Below are 22610 nucleotides of genomic sequence, written 5' to 3' on the forward strand. Positions count from 1 at the left end.
GTAGCTGCTGCTGCTATGAGTGAATTTTTTTCCCGCATTATGTTCACCAACCTATTATAGGTGATATAAGACACTTTTTGAGTTTTGTACCTTTAATAATTATTGTAGAAAAAGCCAGATTTGTCTTAATTCCAACAGTTGGATTCTTTGGGGCATCCCTCTGCCAAAGAAAAAAAACTTATATACAACCAACGATGATATTAAAGTTTTCCTTGATATTAGCCATGAATATTATTTCAGTCATCTATTTTTATAACAGTGGACATCCTTTGTCTGATGTTAATGGAGTTGCTGCTATATATTCACCACTATACATGATCCTTTATTTCACTTCAGTAATTGTATTGAAATGCTTTCTATAATTTTCTCTTCCCCAGAAAGATAGTACAGCACAGGAATCCAACATATTGCTAGAATTTGAAAAAAACACACTCTGAAAATGTCTTTTAATCTATTACTGTCAAAGAGTTTCCAGTTCTTTGCTCATATTTTAGTAGCAAAAGCACATTTTGGCCCTTTTTGTCTACGTAGATTGATCTTCCTTGTTTAGTCCCTGAACTTCCTTCAAGGCTGCATTCTGCATGATCTCCAGAAAATCTTCTTTTAGATATACTATGCCTCTCAACCGGTCCAAGACTAGATCCCTTCCTGAGAAGAACATATTCTAAACACCTCAGAAATAGATCTAAAGCTGTAACACGGATTCTGAAATTGTTTATGTATCTGCTCTTAACTCAGAACCTCTTCAAAGGAAACGGATTTCATATCTTCCTACTGCATAATTCCAGAGACAACCCACAGTGCTGAGGAAAACATCCTTAAATTGTTTCTGGATCAAAATGATATCCTGATGTTAATTTGTTAGAATTGTAAAGGTGAATAATAGATAGCATGTTCTTTTTCCATGTGTCTCTACTAAATATCAGTAATTATAATTTGTCCTTCTCTTATAGCTTGTATCCCAAGTTCTTACATTTATAAAAGAAGTTCCTACTGGTTTCATACTTACTATATTACTATGGGTTTTGAAAAAACAATAGAACCTTCATAACAAACCTATATGTGTAATGTTATGATTTAGATTTTATAGATGTGGAAATGTACTCAGCAGAAATTAGTGCGTTAGAAAGCTCAGAGTTAAACCCAATATGTTTCTAAATGTAAAGCCAAAGGCCAGCCTGTAATTCTTCTACTGTATACTCCTCCACTACAGTAAAACAAGTGTTACTATTCCCAAGCAAATGACTGTTTCTGGTCCATTGTATAAACTAGGTCAGCAATGACACTTCCAGACTGAAGTCTAAAGATAACCTCTGGAGTCTTGAACATGAAGGTGCATAGGTCAGAAGCAGGGGAAACCCCACATTCTGGATGTCCTTTGGAATTGTATAGAAGTTGTCATCTACTGAGATCCAAGAAAAAAGCTGAAATAACATGTTCAGCTGGAGATTTATCACACATCATTTATCATTTGTAAGACTAAGTATTGGCTCCGAGAATTACAAAGAATTTTTTAGTCTTAAAATGAATTTTCCATTTTTAAGATTTTCTCTTCAATCTGAAGAGGCATGTAATTATTAAAACAAACTGAATTATATTGTCATTCTAAAACATGAAGTAGAAATCCTTATTAGGTCTTCTAAAATCACTATTTCACTTGTGAGAAATCAGAGTTTGTCAGACTGTATTCCTACAAACTCAGAGTCTGAGGCTGATCAGGTCATGCTAAAGAAATTTATGCCTATTCCTGACCCACAGCTAATCTGTTTTGGGGCTAAATTACCATGAGGAGTGAGATTTTTCTATTTCAACTGATCTTTGTTACATTGATAGTCTCAATTTAATCTCATTTATGCATCCTAAATCTTTATAGAAGGAGTTCAGTTTTCTCCTGATTAATTAACTTTAAAAAACTTGAAATACTGCTGTTTTTCAAATCTGTGTTTCATTTAGATTTTTAATTTTTCACTGAATAACCTTCTTTATTCACAGTGTCTCCTTTAACACTTCCTAGGGTTTGACAGAACTTTGTTGAAATTTTAAATCTTTGCTCAGATATTTTATTCTATCTATTCCTTAGGGTGAAAAATGAGGATAATACTGCTCTTGAGGCCATTTCAGTTCATTTCATCTCTAGTGCACACTGTTCTTCTGTTTTACATGTGCTGCCTTTCCTACTTTTGTACCCAGATGACATCTACGATCATGCTACGTGCTTAGTTATTACCCCTGACCTGGCAGAGAACACTCATCAGAACAAAAGATTTGTCACGCTGAATCAGATTCCTGTTCAGTCCCAGCCAGCCTTGTCTCACTTAGTGAAGCTAAGTGGTATTTTATCTTGGCAAAAATGAGGCTCCAGGAATACTGGATATCTTTAAATATGCACAAGACTGTCACATAATTTCTAGAAAAAAGCTTACCCCATGATTTGGGAGTGCTGGTCAAGACACAAGGGAAGCCATTATTATTTGATAATAGGGAAGAACAATAATAGCTATAAAAGTATGCATTGGGCTGGCTACCTCTGAAAATACAATTAATCATCTCTGAAGTTCCAGCCTGCTTGGAAAGTCTACTTTTCTGAGATCCGCCTATGTCAGTTTAGACTGTGAGATAATCTGAATAGGGCTTCTGACTTCCGCTTGTATGTGCTTGCCTGTGTTTCCCCATTTTCTCTAACTGCAGATAAGATGTTTCCATTTGGTAGAGAACCCAGTTGTTGCAACCCATGTTTCTTTTTACCTATGTGCATATTTCTTTCTAGGTAAAGGCCTCAGCCCCTACTTGGTTCTTGAGCTCACTTCATAAATCAATGGCTGTTAAGTGGATGAGCTAGTGAGATTGGCCAAGACCAGTCCATACCTGTGGCGGAGGAGAAAGGGGTGAAAATATGATAAAGAAACTCCTGGCTCCGTGTGCCAGGGAAAGAGGATGCCAAGAAGGTGAAAACTTCATGAACCAACACAGAGAGACCAGAGTAAGATCAGTTGGTATTTTAGGACAGCCCAATAATTCAGGAGCTCTATTGGCATTTAATTTCAGGTGACTTAACTTTGATGAAGCATCCTACAAAACAAACTTTCTCATTGCCTATCAGATACAAGTCACTGCCAGAAACACTTAATAAAATTAGTCTGAAACACTTCTGCTTGAGAATGAATTGCTATCTTTATTTAAACTCTTTTTAAAACTGCTTTCAAGTTTTTGTCTCTCTGTGTGTCTTGCACATGTGGGATGTGGGCCTATGAATGAGAACTCACTCTGGGCTACAGTGTTATTCAGACATACTGACCCTAGGCCAAGAGAGGAGGAAAAAACATGTGAGACATCTGATTATTTTGGTTTTTCTCCACCAGGAAACACAGCACTTTGCTTTCAAATTAACAAATAATTAATCAAGACATGACACTATTTGCAAGAGTTTAGGGCTCTGGCTGACGTTTGCTAGATTGAGAATTGGAAGTGACTCTGTACTACAAAGCTTGACTTGGATGTCCCAAGGTTTCTGGTAAGTGGCCAGGCTGAGAGAGGGACAAAGTGGTTGGGGAGGGGGGCACAGAAAGAAAGCTGTGAGGAGTTTTCAGCAGAGCCGTTTTTAACTGACTAGCTTTTAACAAACTGTTAAAGGGGACTGTTTTGAAGGAAGTTCCAATTAGCTTTTGATGAAAAGTGCCAAAGTTTATATTTAAGAAACACAAGAGAGCTACCAAATGTGTTAATACTTTCAAAGGTATCAGGGAAACATCAGGCATATGGGATGGGGGTGGACCACTTTATTTTTATGACTGATAATGGTGTCAGCAAAACACAGGGAGATTGTGAATGGAAAAACCAGTTACACAAGAATCATGATTTATTTACAACATTTGGATCCAGTTCCTAATATGGGAAATTGGGAATCCATTAAAATATTATCTTTTATACTTGGCAATAGACAAATACATAAAGCTGATAATGTTCTTTTTCTTGGTATTTACTAATATTTTTATATTCCTATGTTTGTTGTAAGTGGGAGGTGGATGGAGATGGGTATCAGGAATACAATGTACACAGGTGATCCTTAGCATTTATTTGCTTATTCATTTTTATAAAGTTCCAATAAATAATATTTTTTTCTTTATATGAAGGCAGAAATTCCATGGTATTACTTGTGATTTTGTTGCAAGAAGAAAGGGTTTGGGTTGTTGGTTTAGAAGATGTATGCTAATCATCCTGAACTGTCTATATAAGCAATATTTTTAAATGTCTGTTTTTTAAAGTGATAAACTTAACATCCTTCAGGTAAGATTCCCACCGGAGCTTTAATATATCATATTTTTTCAATAGCAGTGAGCCTTTAAAAATGACTTCAAAATACATTTAAGAGAGAGTCATGTACAAAATTTATCAATGGTTTTTCTCTTGGTATTTTGCACTGGTCTGACCCAGGTTACCCAAGACTTCACCCTTCTATTGCAGGGTAACTTGGAAGTCTCTGGAGAGGTGGCTTTTGTGTGGATCAGAACGTACTCTATATCAAAGCTGCCAAACACAGTTTCAGTGATCCTAGGGCTTCATTCTACTAGAAAGCATGTGAAGAAAAGCTTAATTCATAGCCTCAGTAGTGTGAAGGGCTCAGGGGAATACTGTGGCTCATGCCAGTCCTTCTGACCTGTAGCTGAACTTAATTTGAGAAAACAGACTAAATATGGCCTATGGTACAACATTTGTGATTGGGCAATGATGATGACATGTTCCTTGAGCCATTTTTGTTTTGTTTTGTTTTCATTTTTGCCGTTCATATTATGTTGAAGTTTTGATACTCTCTTATCATCAAATGAGAACTCATAAAATTGCCATTAGTTGAAAACTCCTGTAAAACTTAAAGAAATGAATCCCTAATATAAAAGACTAACTAAAATTTGCCTGAATATTTTGCCATAGTTCATTGTACTTGAATTCAAATTAGTAAAAATATTCTCAGCCTCCAGGAAACTTTCTATTCTAATTTGGGTTCTCCAGAGAAATAGAAACAATAGGATATGTATGTGTCTTATATATGCATAAAGAGATTTATTAAAAGAAATTGACTTATGTGATTACAAAAGGGTGACAGGTTCCAAGATCTGCAGGGTGAATTGGCAGGCTGGAGACACAAGAGAGCCAATAGTGCATTTCCTATAAACAAATTAACAGACTTCAGACCCAACAAGAACCACTGTTTCAGTTCAAGTTCCAAGGTAAGAAAAAGCCAGTATTGCAGCTCCAGAGAGATCAGGCAGGAGCAATTCCCTGTCACTTAAGAAAGAATCAGACTTTTTGCTTCAACTGCTTAGATGGGGCCCACTTACATTAGGGAGAATAATCAGCTTTACTCAGTGTACCGATTTAAATATTTTTCTCATTTAAAACACACCTAACAAAAACATTCAGAATAATGTTTGATCAACTATCTGGTCACTCCATATCTCAATTAGGTCAACACATAAAATTAGACATTACACTTTCTTTGTTTTCATACATAAACACACCCTAACACACACTTAAACACTTTTTTTATGCTATCTCCTTTTTTTCATATCTTTTGTGAGAGTTAGCTATATTACTGTATGGAGTTGTATTCTGTTCAGTCTCACTTGTGAATATAATTCTACTTTGTGCAAGTTTAACAAAATATGTTTATCATACTACTATTTATGAGCATTTAGTGAGTTTGCAACTTGTGCTGCTACTCCTACATTCCCTTGGTTAGCATCTACATAGATTCCCAGTGGGCATGTACTTAGAAATGAAATTCCTGGGTTATAGGATGTATATATGATAAGCATTAATAGATTTTCTATTTACAGACCATTTAGACCAAGCATACTGGATGATTAGTGGAATTCTCAGGGTGTTTCAGTTTTTACTGCCCAGTCTTTTTATCAAGAAAATATATACATGTGCATAATCTCAAAGTTTAGAGGAAAATATTTACCTCTGTGCACTATCCATTTCTTTTGCATAAAGTCCTGTGATTCTAAAGTCAATGGGCTAATGCCCTTGTTGGAAGTTATTAGACACTGATCTCATATGTTCAGCCAGATATATTACTGATGTTAGGCTCTTTGTCTTCCTTTGTATACTATGATTGGGTTGTGGTTTATTCCCCAACAGTTTGTGTGCTGGAAGCTTGGTCCCCAGTGTAGTGGTGGGACCTTTAATAAGATGGCTGTGTGTATGGTCTTTAAATTGGGGCATGTGCTAAGACGACATTATGGGACCTCTGTCTTGCTATGCCTGCATTGTGTGTGGTCTCTCACATAAATGCTTACACCATGATGCACCCTCATTGAGCCTTAGAGACCAAACCAGTAGACCTGCCCAGTCTTAATCTTTCAGTCTCCAAACCTATGTGCTAAATAAACCTCTAAAAGGCATCTAGCACCAAGTTATTTTGTGATTATGTTGAAAAAGAGTCTAACACAAAAACATTGATACTGTAAGTTAGGCAAACACCTGTAAATGTGGAAGTAGCTTTGGAATTGGGCAAAGAACAGAGACAGGAAGAGTTTGGAGGAACAAGCTAAACCAGGCCTAGAATGCTGAGTAGAGCACAATGAAAGATTCTGCTGAGGACTTAGAAGATGAAGAGACTAGGGAAATAATCTCTGATGGAAATGAAAATTATATTGGAAATTGGAACAAAAGCCATCATTGTTATGAAGTTAAAAAGAATTTTGCTGTCATTGTCCGTGCTCTGGCCTAATTTAAAGGTGATGGAATTGTTTATTGGTTTGAATGAATTTCAAAACAACAAAGCATTCAGGCTGTGGCATAGGCATTATTGACTATTCTTCATCATATTTGCAGTGAGATTTGGGAACAAAAGAAAGCAGAGACGAAAGATTTGAAAAATTTGTGTGCTACCTAGGAAAAGTGAAGTAAAACATGAGAGTGTCTCTAAGAAACTGCTTACTCAAGAGATTAGCATGCATAGAAGAGAGCCAGGTGTTTACATCAGGACAATTGGAAAAATGCCTTGTTGGCATTTCAGAATCCTTAATTCATCAGAAGTCCAGAGACCTTGAGGGCAGAATTATTTCCTTGGAACCCTGTGTGGTTTTCTCAGTTCACCACCCAAACCTGTCTCAGGATGTGTGTCCCTGCTCTCGGGCAGTGAACACCCATCTTTAGCCATGGTTCAGGAAGGTCAGCTCATGACAGCAGCAGACTTTGGTCACCCTGTGATGCAGATTTTGCAGGCTTGCAGATAATGAAAACTATGGAATCATGGCTGCATTCACCAAAGTTTTCAGAGCAAGCCAGGTAAAACATTGCCCCTGCAGAAATCTCCATGGGGGCAGTACCTACAGGACTTGTGGAAGTGGAGCCCTAGTAAGGACCCTAGAGAAGTACAATTATCAGCAATATGCCCACATGAGAAAGACTTAGATATCAGTTACAGCCTGAGAAAACATCCATATGGCTGACAACTAATGAATCCTAGTGGTGAGTTTTAACTCCAAGATTGCAAAAGCCCCAGCATACTGTTTACTTATTTCAAATAAAGAACTTATAGGACTCAATGGAGAGGGTTTGGATATTTTATTACTCTGTGGCGGATGGACAAGAAAAAATGGAGGGCCATCTGTACTTACAAGTAGGGGAAACATACAGCATAAGTTGCATGCCTAATGCACAGATGGGTTTCTTCAGATGTTTTACAAGTGCATTCTTTTACTTTACAACTAAGGTTGCTCTGTTTTTGACCTCCATCTAAAGACTGGAGCAGGGAAGTGGCCGGCTTCCCTTCTCTGTTCTCTCTGTTATCACATTCTTTGGAGTTCTTATCTCACTGCTGGGAACAACAAGTTTTCTGGGCACAGACTCATGTTTATCCCAATAGTGGGACTGTCCAAGGCCTTGGGAGCCCACCCCTCACTGACATGCTCACAAGATTCTGAATGTGGAGCTTTAGGAGTCATGTCAGCTGTGCTGAGTTTCAGTCTTGCTTAGAGTCAATTTCTCCTTTCCCTTTGCTAAGCCCTCTTCTCCCTTGTATAGGAATGTTCACCCTGTGCCTGTCCCACCACTGAATATTGGAAGTAAGTACTGTTTTTGAATTTGCAGGGGTTCATAGACGAATGAATCTGACTAGTGTCACAGAAGAGACTCTGGACGCAGACTTTTAAGACTTTGGGATTCCTGGGCATAAAATGATTGCATTTTACTTTATGAGATAAATGAATCTTGGGAGTCAGAGCAGAATTCTGTGACCTCGAAGTCACATGACTCCCAAAGGCACATGTAGTAAAGAATTGGTTCCAGTGTTGTGGTGGGTGAGGGACCTTTAATGAGAGGGGTTCAGTGGGAGGACTTTAAGTCAATTGGAGACATGTCCCTAGAAGAGATTGGGGACCCAAGTCTTGCTGCAGCATCCTGTTTATAACTTGATCTCTCACTCCTACAAATGCTTCTTCTATGATTTCATCTGCTGTATGGACCCCCTAGGATCCACCCAATTTTGGACTTTCAGTCTCTAAAACTGAACTAAATTAACTTCTTTTCTTCATAAAAGTTTCCCAGTATTTTGTTATAGTAATGACAAACAGGCTGATAAATTGACTAATTCAATCTAATTATTTTTCTTTTTCCCCTACTGCTTGAAGAATTCAAAATGTACCTACATACTATTTGTTGTAGAATATTTAAGAGAGATATAAAACAAAAAGTTAAAAATCATCTGTGAATTTTCTAAGTTATAGATTTAATCAATCATCTTGAAAATGCTTATAGCCAAGGGATATCCTTTGCCTTAAATATACTTTTAGTTCTGCAGCATAGACCTTTATGTTCTGATTTCTGCCTCAGTCTTTCCTTTTTGTATCCTCATTCCTAGAAGCCACTCTGATTTGCAGGGCTATATTACGCTAGTTCCCATTCTGGGTAAGGAAAAGCAACTTTCCTGCCTATGCTTGGGAAGGGGTATTATGATCCTCATTGTATACAGGAGAAAAGAAGGAGAAAATAAATTAAAAAATAAATAAATAAAGCTACTAACCATCATCACACAAAATATTCAAGTCCCAACCTGCATATGTCTTTCCCTACTGAGTTATTAAACTCCCATGCCTTGCTCCCTATTCTCTCTGTGATATCCCACAATTGGGTAAGAGGTTTACCCCACACATACCAGCAATCATCTGTGTACAGGATCTGAACACATTTACTTGCTTCCTTAAGGGGCAACCGCCATTTGATTTTAAGCTGCTTGAGGATCAGCTCTGACTTTTTCCCTGAGAGATCTAAAATAACGCCAAGAAAACCATTCATAGTCTCACTTCCTAGTTTTATTCCCTATACGCTATTTACTTTCTGAAAATTGTATCAATTATGCCTTTGTGTAGTTGTTTACACTCTCTCTTTAGATATGCAGGCTCAGAATCACTGAGGCTTTGCTGCCTTACCTGCCACTGTTTTCCCAGCACTCACGAGTGTGCTGAGAACACAGAGAAAACTCATAATAAATAATTTAAGTGAATAAGTAATGGGCACTGATACATAAAATGAGAAATGCACTATGTAAATTCACATTTGAGCTCGTTAACAAGGCCTTTTACTCATCTTCATGTAGGTTTAAGTAAATCATTGATGGGATGAGATCTGCACATTTGTTTTCTTTTTCCACAAAGAAATAGACATTAGTTTCCCTGCTTTTCAAAGGCCATACTGAATGCTTGTTTTTGCAAGTCTGAGATTTAAGATTTTTCTTTGGCATTAAAACAGTATTTATTAGATTAATTTTTTTTGAATGATGCCCATTGGGAAGTTGTATTATTTAGCTTGGGCTGCCATAAAGCACCACTGACTGGATTGCTTAAAAATAGAAATTCATTTTGTCATAGTTTGGAGGCTAGAATTCCAGATTGAGCAAGGTTGGCTTTGGTAAGGGCTCTCTTACAGGGTTGCAGTTGACTGCCTTCTCAATACCTCCTGGTATGGTCTTGCCTTGGTGAGTACCCATGGAGAATGAGTGAGCTCTCTGCTGTCTCTTAAAAGAATATTAATTTTATTGAATAAGACCCCACCTTTATGAGTCCCCCTCATTTAAACTCAACTACCTCTTTATGTGCCCTGCCTTTAGTTATATTAGGCATTAGGGGTTGTTGCGTTAGGGAAACTTCTCTCTCTTTTACTGTTGAGATTCAGTCTGAATCTCCATGTGAACTGACAGTCTACAGATTAACAGAAAGAAAAGCACACAATTTTATTCCATGCATGAGACATTTCAGGAAAGGAAAGGTCTGGAAACTTATAGAGAATGAGTAAATGATTTTTAGGGGATATGAAGGTGCTTAAAGATAGACAACAACTTGGATTAAAGTGTGTCTGCCCTTTGAGTGTAGTTTTTTACTTCAGTCTCTTTTTTTCTGTGATATGAGTTTACTCTTCTGTGATTGAGAAAATACCAGGGAATAGAAGGCAATTGTGCTCCTTATTGTAGATCAAGTCTTTAGGTGGATAAGGGAACTTGAGAGAAAAGTTTATTGCAGCATCTGCTGATTCCCAGGTACCTTTTCTTTAAGATGATCAACAAATGAAAAGCCATATTTTAAGGCCACATTCCCTGATTCCTTTGGGGTTCAACACAAGAACTGGGGCAGGACACAATTCAGTAATGGTGGAAGGCACACTATTGAAATCTGTCAGACATTCCAATTATGATAAAATCCTACTCCTTTGAGCTTGGTGCAAGTGTTTCATATAAAGATCTTCTCCGAGGCGCTTTTGGAGGATTTTTGACAAGGCAGGATTTTGACAAGGATTTTTGACAATTCCCTCCAAACTCATCTGTTTCAAGGTCTGCTGCATGTCTACCCTTTGCCTCAAATCACTAAGTAAGGTGGGAGGCAGAACTTGTGGACTTCAATGAAAGACAGAGATTTAATAGACCCCAGGAAATTAGCCATTTCTACCATGCAATAGAGAAAATGATGAAGTAGACATTTCTTAATGGCAAGGCATAACTGATCTCCCTGGATTTGCTAAGTGAGACCATAAAAGTTTGATAAACAACAACAATAATAATAACAATAATAATAATGCTGAAATCATTACTTTATTTGAAGCATTATGCAGCTAATAACATCTATTTAGAAAGTCAAGATTGTAAAGAAAAACAACACTGACACCTATTTTTTAGCAATACAATATCATTGCATTGCATTATGATCATCTCTATTTTATGACAAAGTTATTTATCCCAACTTTGCTTTCCAGCCAATAAACCAAGGCCAAAATAATTTTGCATCATCTCCCCCTCACCTTAAGGATATAAGAAAAGTAAAATAAGATAAAAGTATTTCAGCAAACATACATTGTCTGCTTATTTTCTACCAATTTATTTTTTCAGTAGAATTTTCATAAACATAATTCTAATTGTTTTTAGTTATATAAAGTATATATAAAGTCTACTTTTTATTGGAATAATATTACATTCTTTTCCAGATTTTCAGTACCAGCACACATTGGAGATAAGATGGGTTTGGTTCCAGATAACTGCAATAAAACAAATGTTGCAATGAAGTGAGTCACGTGGATTTTTTAGTTTCTCCTGCATATATACACCATGTTTATATGATGCTGTAGTCTAAAAGTGTTCAATAATATAATGCCTAAAAACTCAATATACATACCTTAATTTAAAAATACTTCATTGCTAAAAAAGGTTGATGATAACCCGAAAATTCCGTTGGTAATACTATTTCACTGGTCATTTCAACACTATTCACAGAATCTTCCCCAAGAGCGGATTCCATCTTCAGAAACTGCTTTCTTTGCTTATTTTTTAGAATCCATTTCTCATCTGTCAACATTTAATCTTGAGAAAACAGAAAGTAAGACCTTCAGTCTCCATTCATAATTCTAGGTCTCTTATTTTTTCCCGCATCTACAATTACTTCCTTCATTGAAGTTTTGAACTCCTAAGATTTATCCTTATGAGTTGGAATCAAATTTCTCATACTCTCATTAATGTTGATATTTTGACCTCCTGCCATGTAGCGCAAATGTCCTCAATGGTATCATAAATGTTGGATTATTTTCAGAAGGCTTTCAATTTATTTCACTTACATTCATCAAAAGAATTACTATCTATGGAAGCTATGGCTATGCAAATTGTGTTTCTTAAATAATAAGACTTGAAAGACAAAATTACTTCTTGATTAAGATGGGTGTGCTGGTATATGCCTGTAATCCCAGTGAGTTGGAAGGCTGAGGCAGGAAGATCTCAAGTTCACGGGCAATTTAATGAACTCTGTTTTAAATAAAAAATAAAAATTACTGATGGTGTAGCTTAGTGGTAGAGCACCCCTATACTGCAATATAAGACAAACATAATAATAACAATAAAAACAACAACTCCTTGATCCATGTGCTGTGTTAGCAGACATGAAAACAACACTAATTTCATCATGTGATTCCATCAGAGGTTTTGGAAAACTGTGTGCATTGTCAATGAGCAGTAACATTTTGAAAGAAATATTTTTTACTGACCAGTATTTGGGCTTAATATATTCAGTAAACTGTATTTTAAACAGATTTTTTTTTCATCCAAGCTTTGTTGCTTCATTATAAAGCATAGGCAGAGTAGATTCAGTATGATTTTTATTGGCTCTAGGAGTCTAGAAGTGGTAAATGAGCATCATCTTCAACTTAAAGTCAGTAGCTTCTTCATTAGCCCCTAACAGCAGAATCAGCCTGTCCTTGAAACTTTAAAGCCAGACATTGGCTTCTCCTTTCTTGCTATGAAAGTCCTAGATGACATATGCTGTAGTTGTTATATAAAATATCTCCCAATGGCATAGGTGTTGAAAGTTTGTTTCTCAGCCATGACACTGTTGGGGTTGGGTACCAGTGGAGCCTTTAGGATGTGGGCCCCAGTGGGAGGATTTATGTCATGTCCCTGAAGAAGATTGGGGGACCCTGTTCTCTCTCTCTCTTCACTTCCCAGCTACTATAAGGTGAGTGGCTGTCCCGCACCATGCTGAATTATAGTATGTTATCACAGATACGAAAACACTATGGCCAATCAGTCATGGAGTAAAAACTCTGAACCAAAATATAAGTTGATTATTCAGGTATGGTTACAGTAATAAAATGGCTAACAGAAAATCGATACTGAGGAATGAGTTTGTTGCTGCAAGGACATTGAGATGATTTGGGGAAACCTTTGAAAATGGTCTTTGAAAGGAACTTAGAAGAGTTTGAGAAGCAGGCTGGAGCAATTTTAGAATGGTGTAAGCAGTGTTTAATGGCTGATTCTGGTGAGGACTCAGAAGATCAGACTGATAGAAATTCAGAGAGTGGGGCCAGAGTAATGAGATTTCAGATGGAAATGAGAACTCTATCGGGAATCGGACTAAGGGCCACTCAGTTACATCATGGAAAAGAATATGGCTGTACTGTACCTGAGTCCCAAGACTTTTTGGGACACTGATCTTCAAGGCCATGGACTAGTTTATCTGGCAAAGAAATATTAAGGCAGCACAGCATTTAGGAAGTGATATGAGTATTACTAGCTGTTTTTAACCTAGATTTACTATAAGAATCAGAAGTAAAGAGGAACAGGGCAGAAAAATGGGAAAACTTTCAGTTAGTCAAGAAAAGAAGTATGTGTGAAGATGTGACTAAGGATGGTGCAGTTGCTAAAGAGATTAGAATATTTAAAAAGAGACCCAGTACTTTCCATTAGGATAGTAGGAAAAGATGCCTTGAGGGCATCTCAGAGATCATAAGACCCCACCTATCTCAGGATTTTTGGAAGTTCAAATTTATTTCAAAGACTTTCCTGGGAAGTCTTTTGAGAAAATAGTCCTAGAGCATCCTGCTTTCCCAGGACCGCCTTGGGGACCACTTGGCCGCAAAGCAGACAGAGGATGTTTTAGCAGCACCCAGATATAGCTCCCCTTGGAGACAGAGCTGGGGTTCATGTGATGGTGGTTTTGAAGACGTGCAGAATGCAACAGTTAATGAAAGCTTCCACCAAGATTGAAAAGAAAGCCTGCGAGGTCAGGCAATGTGTGGCAGGTTCAGAGTGCCTGCAAACATCTCCTCATTGGCGTGAAGTTGTGTAAGTAAGTCAAATTTGTAACAAAGACACCAAAGAGGAAAAAAAAATGGCAGCATCATGGAACATCTGATGAAAGAAATCAGATGAGCTCTTTCTATAGAGAGCTTGCAAAGACAGATTAAGAGTCATATTAGCCACAACTAACGAAGCCACAGGTATTGGGCTGCCTGTGCCCTTAGGAGGACCCATCCTACCATATTGTGCCCTGGATGCCAGACACAGAGTTTTAGAATTTAATGTTCTGCTGGGTTTCCATATTGCTTTCATCCTGTTCCAACTTTGCAAGTTTCCTATCTCTTCCTTTTGGAATGAGAACATTAACCCCATTATCATTATATAAGGAAATATGTAACTTTTCTTCTGACTTTTACAGTGACTCTCAGTCAAGTTTATAAACTTTGAATTTTGAGCAATGCTGTAATAGCTAAGATTTTGGAGGATTCTTGGCGATGGACTGAATTAATTTTGAACTGTGAGATGCACATGCTTTATTCTGTTTCTGAAATGACCACTAGAAACCCATCTGTTAAAGGCTTGGTCTCTAAGGTTGTGGGACCCTGTTTCTCTCTCTCTCTCTCTCTCTCTCTCTCTCTCTCTCTCTCTCTCTCTCTCTCTCTCGATGTTGGCTGCCATGAGGGGAGTAGCCTTCCTCCTCTATGCACTCCCTCTATGAGGTACTGTGCCACTATAGGCCCAAAGCAATGCAGCCAATCAATCATGGACTGAAACCTCCAAAGCTATGAGCCAAAATAAACCTTTCCTTTTTGTGAGTTGACTTATATGTCATATCTGCAACACTAATGGAAAGTTGATTAACATAGCATACTTTTCCAAGATAAGATATTTGATTTACATTAGACTGGTTGTTTAGTATGGCCACCTTCATCAATTTTCTTGCCTAATTCCTTGTGGATAATTTACTGCTGCTCCTATCATTTTCTGATTCACCTTGTACTTCTACGTTATTGAGCTGATGTCTTTCCTTAAATCTCATGAATCAATATCTGCTAGCTTCAAATTTTTCTTTTGCTTCAATTTCATAGAATTGCAGAGACTACGTAGTGCCTTTCACTAGATTAGGCTTTGACTCAAGAAAGTGTTGTGGTTGATTTGATCATCTATGAAGCCCACCAAAACTTTATCAATATTAGCAATAATATTGTTTCACTTTCTTATCATTTTTTATGTTCACTGGGGAAAAGTTTTCATTTTCTTCCAGAACTTTTTCTTCACATTCATAATTGGACCATTTGATTCAATAAGTGGATGCTTTGCCACTGAGTGACATCCCCAGCTCTTTTTATTATTTTGAAACAGGATCTTACTAAGTTGCAAGGGCTTCACCAAGTTGCTGAGGCTGGCCTTGAACTTGTGATCCTCTTGGCTCAACCTCCTGAACCACTGGGATTACCCCTATGCCCTGTCATTTATAGTTTTTGATATAAAGTTAGAGACATGTTAACACTTAGAGGCCATATGAGACTATTCATTGGCCTAATTTTATTATTATTGTGTCTCAGGGAATAGAGACTCTGAGAGAACAGATGGTTGGTCAGTGGACCAGTCAGAAGGCATGCGACATTTGTCAATTAAGTTCAGAGGCCACTGCTCACACATCACCAAAAAAGATTTAATAAAATTAAAAATTTTGAAATATTGTAAGAGTTGACATTTTTCCATGGGAAAAAAATGGCCATTTTTAGCAAGCACAATATCTACAAAGCACAGTAAAGTTAAACACAATAGAAGGAGGATATATTTATAATACTAAATTCATATTGAATCTAAATCTAAATGTTTGGTGTCCATTTAATCATTTATACATCCTCGGAATTTTGCATTTCTATTATTCATCTGAGTTTCTGACACTAAACTGAACAATTTTTAAGCATTTGGTACTGTATTAAGATTTTTGAAAGTGCTTTCTGGTCCTTATATTCGTGTCAATTGGTTGGAGAAGGTACTCATTCATTTACAAGGCACTAAAAAAAGTTCATATTGAGGTATAAATAAAGTAACAATCAAAGAGTTGTGATGTATCATAATAATAGAAAAAGTCTGCACAGCTGAAGTGATATTCCAGCTCAGTCCTGAAGGAAAAATAAGTTTGTTTTCTATTTCAAATTTTGGACGATGGGTGTTGTTGGTGGATGGTATTTCAATGAGGATTCTTGAAAGCGAATGGCTTACAGGGAACCAAAAGTGATTGAAAGGGCTAAAAGTGGAGTCTGAATGAGTGGGCAGTGGCAGATGAGATTTGTAAGAGACCAGAATATGCCACCCCAAAATATGACTGTAGCAGACCAGAATATACCACCCAAAATATGTCTATTTTCTATAAGGATTATTTTGAGCTCATTATTTTAAGAAACTGCAGATACAGGATAAGCTCTGAGAATAGAGTAGAAGTTACCCTTTTGTCAAAGAAATTTACATTTACAAGGGAAATCTCCATTTAAAAAAAAAATCTTTTCCTCTTTGTATAAGGGAAAAAGAATGAGTAGATCATGGGAAAGTTAACAACTCAGAAGGTAGGGATGAAAATCAGCACAAACAACCTTACTCTTATCGGCTATGCTTTTCCTAGGTACATCCCAATGACTGGCTTCCCCAGACAGTGTTTCATCAGACAGTGGGATAAAGTACGAAACAAAGCCACCTCTCTGACGTGTTCTCATTTCTCTGGGTGTCTCCCATGTATACAGTAAGTATACATGTTTTTAAACTTAAGCTTGTATTTCTCCTTTAGTCTTTGATAAGTGGAGTCCATACCAATCAAGAAATAAGAGAAATAGGGATAAAATGATTTATTTTCTTTTTCTGTGGTTTCCATCGGTAATAAGTGGCCAAGTTCTGAAGGATCTTAATGCTACAGTAATGAGTTTACATTTTTCCAAAAGAAATAATAATTGATGGTTTGTCAAGTGAGAATAATCACCCGTGCTTCATATAATCTTTAAAGACAAAAACATAAAATTTTGGTTACTTGCAGGCTTGCAGGAAGAAGAAATTAGAGGAAAAAAACTCAAGGGGTAAGAATGATCCTTCAAATGAGAGAAAATAAAGACTAGGTATTCTAAATATAAGAAATATAGAGATACTAAAATAACTGCCAGAGGAACTGGTATTCTTAGAATTACTTCCCCCCCAAAAAAAAATTGTAAAAGAGTCACAATGTGGATAGTCCCATATCCACATCCACTACTAAATACCTGGGACCAGCAACTCTCACTCTCAGCCTTTATCAGAATCTCCTAGAAGCATTGCTACAACTCAGCATGCTGGACTCTACGCCTCTGGGTAGTCTATGGTGGCCACCTGAAAATTTGTCTCATTAAAAGGTACCTAAGTGATACTGATAGTGCTGCTGTAGGGACCACACTTTGAGAAATTATAAATTAAAAAAAGAAAAGGAAAATTGTATCCTTCTATGAAAACATCATGATGAAGTAGGGCAGTTTTAACAGGCTTTTAAAATAGAACAAAATAATAAGAGCACAAATAGTTTTTAAAAACGAGGGATTTATTAAGAGAATAAAATAGCCAAGACTGAATGGTATGTGTAATAATCAAATTAATGTCATACTACAATATTTAAAGAAAGGAAAAATATAAGCACTCATTCTTTTGAAACAAAAAGTCTGTTTCTATTTATGTATGTATACATGAATAGATTCATGGAATCAACAAAAGTGTGGAAAGTTATATTCTAAATTGTCAGGGGTAGTTGTCTTTGATATAGAGGAGCCATGAGTTATCATTACTATTTTCTTGATATGTATTTTCCTACTATGTCAATAAATATAACTCATTTGGAGTTAACAAAGTTATTTTTAATATTCATGCAGGTATGCATTTGACTTGATGACTTCTTTTGGCAGGGAGGGAAGCAAAAAACCAACACCTGACATCATAATTGCTAACTTATCAGGAAATAGAAAGAAAAATCAATTTCATTGACTAAATATTGCCGCAAAGGAGGGAATATGTAGCTGTGCTCATTACCTACCACTTTAGGAGCACAGAAAGTTCTGATCCAACAAGGAATCCCCTCTTTGAGTTTAACTGACCTTCCATCTAAGCAACCAGGGAATGTCATCAGGGACAAGATCACTAAATAACTACTTACATTATATAACATGATGAGGGGTTTATATAATGTCCAGAGGAAAGGAGCAAAGGCATACTGAATAGGAAAACTAATTTTTGAAGAAAGAGAGATAGATGCATGGGAAAGAGAGGGGAAAGGACAAAAAAGAGAGAAAAAAGAAATCCTGGGGGAGATTTAAGATTCGTGTGGCACTTCAAATAATGTTAGCTTTACTTTCACCCAAGATTGAATTTAGCTGCCAAAAATGAATCTACTATTTCTTTCTTTCGTCCTTTTTTTTTTTTTCTCCCACAATAGCATTAAATTTATTTCAACAGGCTGTCTGAGCTACTAAGTTTTGTTAGGAGCTGATGAAAATCCATCATCAGCCAATGACAGACTCTGCCTTTCCCTCACTCCAATTTAAGAGCTGAGCACAAACAGCCACAGTACTCCTGTCAAGAGTCAGGCATGTCAATGGCAAGTCTTCCTCTGGTAAGATTAAAGTTGGCCCCTGTTCCTACATCCTGGAATCACCCATCAAGAAACCTGCTCTCTTGTCACCTTTCTGAATGAAGAGCTATTCTTTCCATCAGACAAGTGCAGTAATATCCCCAAAGAACCAGATACATTGGCACTGTGATCTCGCCCATCCCCACAGGCTAATCAGAACTAGCTTTGATCTGACTGAGACCAGAGGGCAGTGAGGAAGAATGATTACTGCCTGTGACTCATTACTGAACTGCACCTTTCCTGGTATGCAATCAGATCTTCAGCAGGGATTTCCCCCAAGTGCTACATTCTTCTGCTCACCATTGTCACTGTAAGGCATTAGTGTAGTCTGCTTTTTGTCATCTATATCAAAATGAAGCCTTTGTACCACCAGTTTTAAAAAAAACTTAGGTTGTGTTAGGCTGAAAACTGAGCGCCAACTGCTATGCACTAAATCTGACTCTAAAGATAGGGACAGAGAATCCAGAATTCACAAATATACCCAGGAAATTCTGCTACACAGGTAAGTTCTATATACTGCTGACTAGTGGTTAAGAATCTGAATTTCCAATCCAGACAACTATGCAGCTTTCCTGTTTTGTAAATTTGGAAAATTTTCTCTCTTCAAAGTTCCATTTCCTCATCTATAAACCAGGGGAGGAATACCTGATTTCTTACAAAAATTGTTGGGAGTCAAACATTTGTAAATCTCTGCAGCACATGGCAAGTGTTAGTTATTATTTAATGTCATGGTAGTAATTTTTATGCGTATGGCACCTTGATTAAAAAAATGAATTTTAGATTAAATATGAAATGAAATTTTTTTATATCTGTAGCTTCTAAGAGACCAGTAAAAGTTGTTTTTTTTTTAAATAAATGTATTGATTGTAATCTTAATTTGTGATAGGTATGTCCTAAATCCTCATTAGACAGCTATGAATAAGTAAGTTCCTTAAACTCATATTACTTCCCAACTAGAGAAGAAACCAAATAAAATATACACAGATAATGGAATAATTTTAGATATTGGTAATTCTTCAGAGAAAATAAAGCAGATATTTGAGATTTCTCCAAAGAAGAAAATAAAGCCAATTTTTAAGCTAAGTGATTGATAACTTTGGACAAGGTAGCTCCAACCTTTCTCAAAGGAGGTAACATTTGAACAAAGCCTGAACAATGAGAAGAAAGCAACCATGTGGGTGAAGCTCTTTACTCCACACGGTCACCATGGTTCCTTACTGGTGACGTGACCTTGACCATATGGTAAATCAGGCTTTCGCACTGTACAATGACTACTAGCCCCATCCATACGCTATTGTGTGGAAGTGAGTATTTAGGTCCAGCTCACTTTCTTGCAGATATTTTATGGTAGATGAAACCTCATTCAAATGGCAAATAGGCAAGAATAGTTGGAAAGGAAAAGTATACAGCTATAGGATACAATTCTCACTCTGAAATACTCTTGGGATTATCTTAAGTTTTGGTAAAGACCTTGACCTCATTATCATTATCAAACATGAGACAAGCGGCTTCCTGATCCCCTTGAGGTTTGCTAAAATGGAAATCCTTGTCATTCTTAGAACTTCCTTATTTCTTCCTGTCAATCTGAGTGAAATGATATATTCTTCCTGCTTTGCACTTATTGTAGGCATGTTTGGATAAACCAAAGACACGGTATTTGCCACAAATGCACATCACCTGCACGAATAGCAGAAACCAGATCAAACTTGGGTCACGAGAGAACTGAGTAAAATTCACACAAACCAAAGTCTAGCTGTCAATATGATTCTAGCTGTTCTTTCTTAGCCCAATATAATTCTGAAATATTTTGAATAGATCATTTTTTTCTCAGATATTATATCACATTTTAAAAGTACTATATTTGGTCAGTGGTTCTCAAACTTTATAGTGTCGGGGAATCCCCTAGAGGGATTATTATAGCAGATTCTTGAGTCACACACAGAGCTCCTAATTCATTTATTTCTGAGTTGGGACCCAAGAAATTGAATTCTAACAAGTTCTCAGGTGATGTTAATGCTGCTAGTGCAAGGATTGCTCCTTAATCACCTACATGCTAGATGAATTATTTGATTCTAATTCTTCTTTAATTTAAAAACAAAATTGATTTTATTGTTCTTATCAATTAAAATTTTCATAGGTTATAGTGTGGAAAAAGACATGTCTGTATGACTGGATGAGATGGAAGAGTGGAGGTGGTAAAAACCCAATAGCTCAGCCTTAATTTGGGGCAACTTCTAGGGACGACCCAGCTCACTTTGGGATCAGCTGGACCTATATAGCAACTGTTTTCCTTTTCAACTTTTCCCTGTCCCCAAAATATCTTCCCTTATTCTCCAAAGGTGTTACTCTTGACAATACACCTAAGTAGACCACCTGCATAAATATATCCAATTCTGCCTCACCCATGGGAAATAAAACCTGATCAACACCTGAATTTGTGGTGACAGTTCTGTGTGTGTTCCGTGATTTGGTTGTAGGGTTGCACAAGCAGATACTGAATTCTTGCAACCCTCAAAGGCTGCAGTTGATTTCAGTCAGCGACTACACACACTCATGCTCACAGATAAACCTAGCCTGAGTCAAAACAGACGAAGAATTCAAGATGGCAGCATTATTTTTACTCCTATTATATCTCCTGATGAAACAAAATAAATTTAGCATAGGACTATCAATTACTTCTTCCTACTGCTGACTTTACACTTTGTAAAAATTTGCCTACTTTAACAGTTCTCTTTGTTTTTTTTTTTTTTTTAAAGAAAATTTGTGGAACACTTTAAAATAATGCACCATGCAAATGGATAGATTTTTTTAAAAAATCATTTTAAAAATGATTTTAACACACTAAGCAATTTCTGGTGTACAAAATGCCTCCCCCAGTACATACACTTAATTCTTCATGCAGATGGAGGGCTTAGCGTGTGTTTCTAAGTTGCATTCATATTCATAGCTTTTCAAAGACGTTTTTGGTCTATTAAAATTCTGTTTCAGACACCAGTCAGTGTGACCTGTGTGTGACCACAAACCTCCCTAGAGGAGAAGCTCACCTCTGCCGCTCTTTCCTCGTTTTTCATTTTTTTCCCTGAAATCAAGTGTCACATCTGTCACCACTTGGCCCAGTCTACTGTGCTAATTAACTTATAAATTATGTCCATGTGGCATTGCCTCTCTCCTGTGGGGAAGGCCTATTTGTTTGTTATGCTACATTGGAACAGGGTTAAAAAGGGCCACCAATTTTGCATAAACAACAACCTAATTGTATGGACACTAGAGAGCGTGTACTGTGTTTCTGTGTATTCCCTACTGTGTTTTTCCATAACTGAGGGTCTGCGTGTATTCCTTGAATGATTTGAACAGTCAAGAGAGGTGTCTGAATATATCATATAGGGCAGTTTAGGAGGCAAAATAAGTCAGCTATGAGACCACAGGAAACATGTACCTCTTATGATTTGGGGAACAGGATTTTGACAGTACTTTTTTCCTCTTTATACCACCAAAATATGAGCACTCTTTGGCCAATCCTTCAGCACATCCCTCTGGATTGCTCAGTAATGATCTGACTGAGGCACTGAACATTGAATATTGAAGAATAACTAGTGCTTTTTTTTCCCAAAGGGACAGATTTGAAGCATTGAAATTCCATTCTTCACCAAGGCATTGCTATAAGATAGTGGTTTGTGAGAAGCAAGAAATCAAGTGATTTAATTTATTTTGCTGTTCTGTTCCAACCTATATGCCTTTATATATTTTAGCCAAGCATTCACATGAACCTCCTGCATATTTTCTATGGCAATCATTAACCTGAATCTACAAATGGACAGTTGGATCCTGAAGGTTGACATCTGGAGAAAGAGCAGGTAACCCTTTCATCAGCCCCCTAAAATATGATAAATATTTTCTAAAGTGCAGAAAGTC

General features: G+C 36.9%; 1 long non-coding RNA gene across 2 annotated transcripts in view; it reads left to right on the forward strand.

Annotated features, from left to right (window-relative positions):
- The window catches only part of LOC144377907 (uncharacterized), a 49084-nt gene that overhangs the window by 9531 nt on the left and 16943 nt on the right, over positions 1 to 22610 (forward strand). Inside the window, exons 1-3 of one of the 2 annotated variants that reach the window (XR_013439185.1) lie at positions 7924 to 8069; positions 16683 to 16799; positions 22448 to 22552. This is a non-coding gene — a long non-coding RNA (uncharacterized LOC144377907). Of the gene's footprint in view, positions 1 to 7923; positions 8070 to 16682; positions 16800 to 22447; positions 22553 to 22610 lie in introns of those variants that run through there. The other variant, XR_013439184.1, reaches the window with a different exon arrangement.

The sequence above is a fragment of the Ictidomys tridecemlineatus genome, chromosome 5 (genome assembly GCF_052094955.1).
Source record: "Ictidomys tridecemlineatus isolate mIctTri1 chromosome 5, mIctTri1.hap1, whole genome shotgun sequence".
NCBI lineage: Eukaryota > Metazoa > Chordata > Mammalia > Rodentia > Sciuridae > Ictidomys > Ictidomys tridecemlineatus.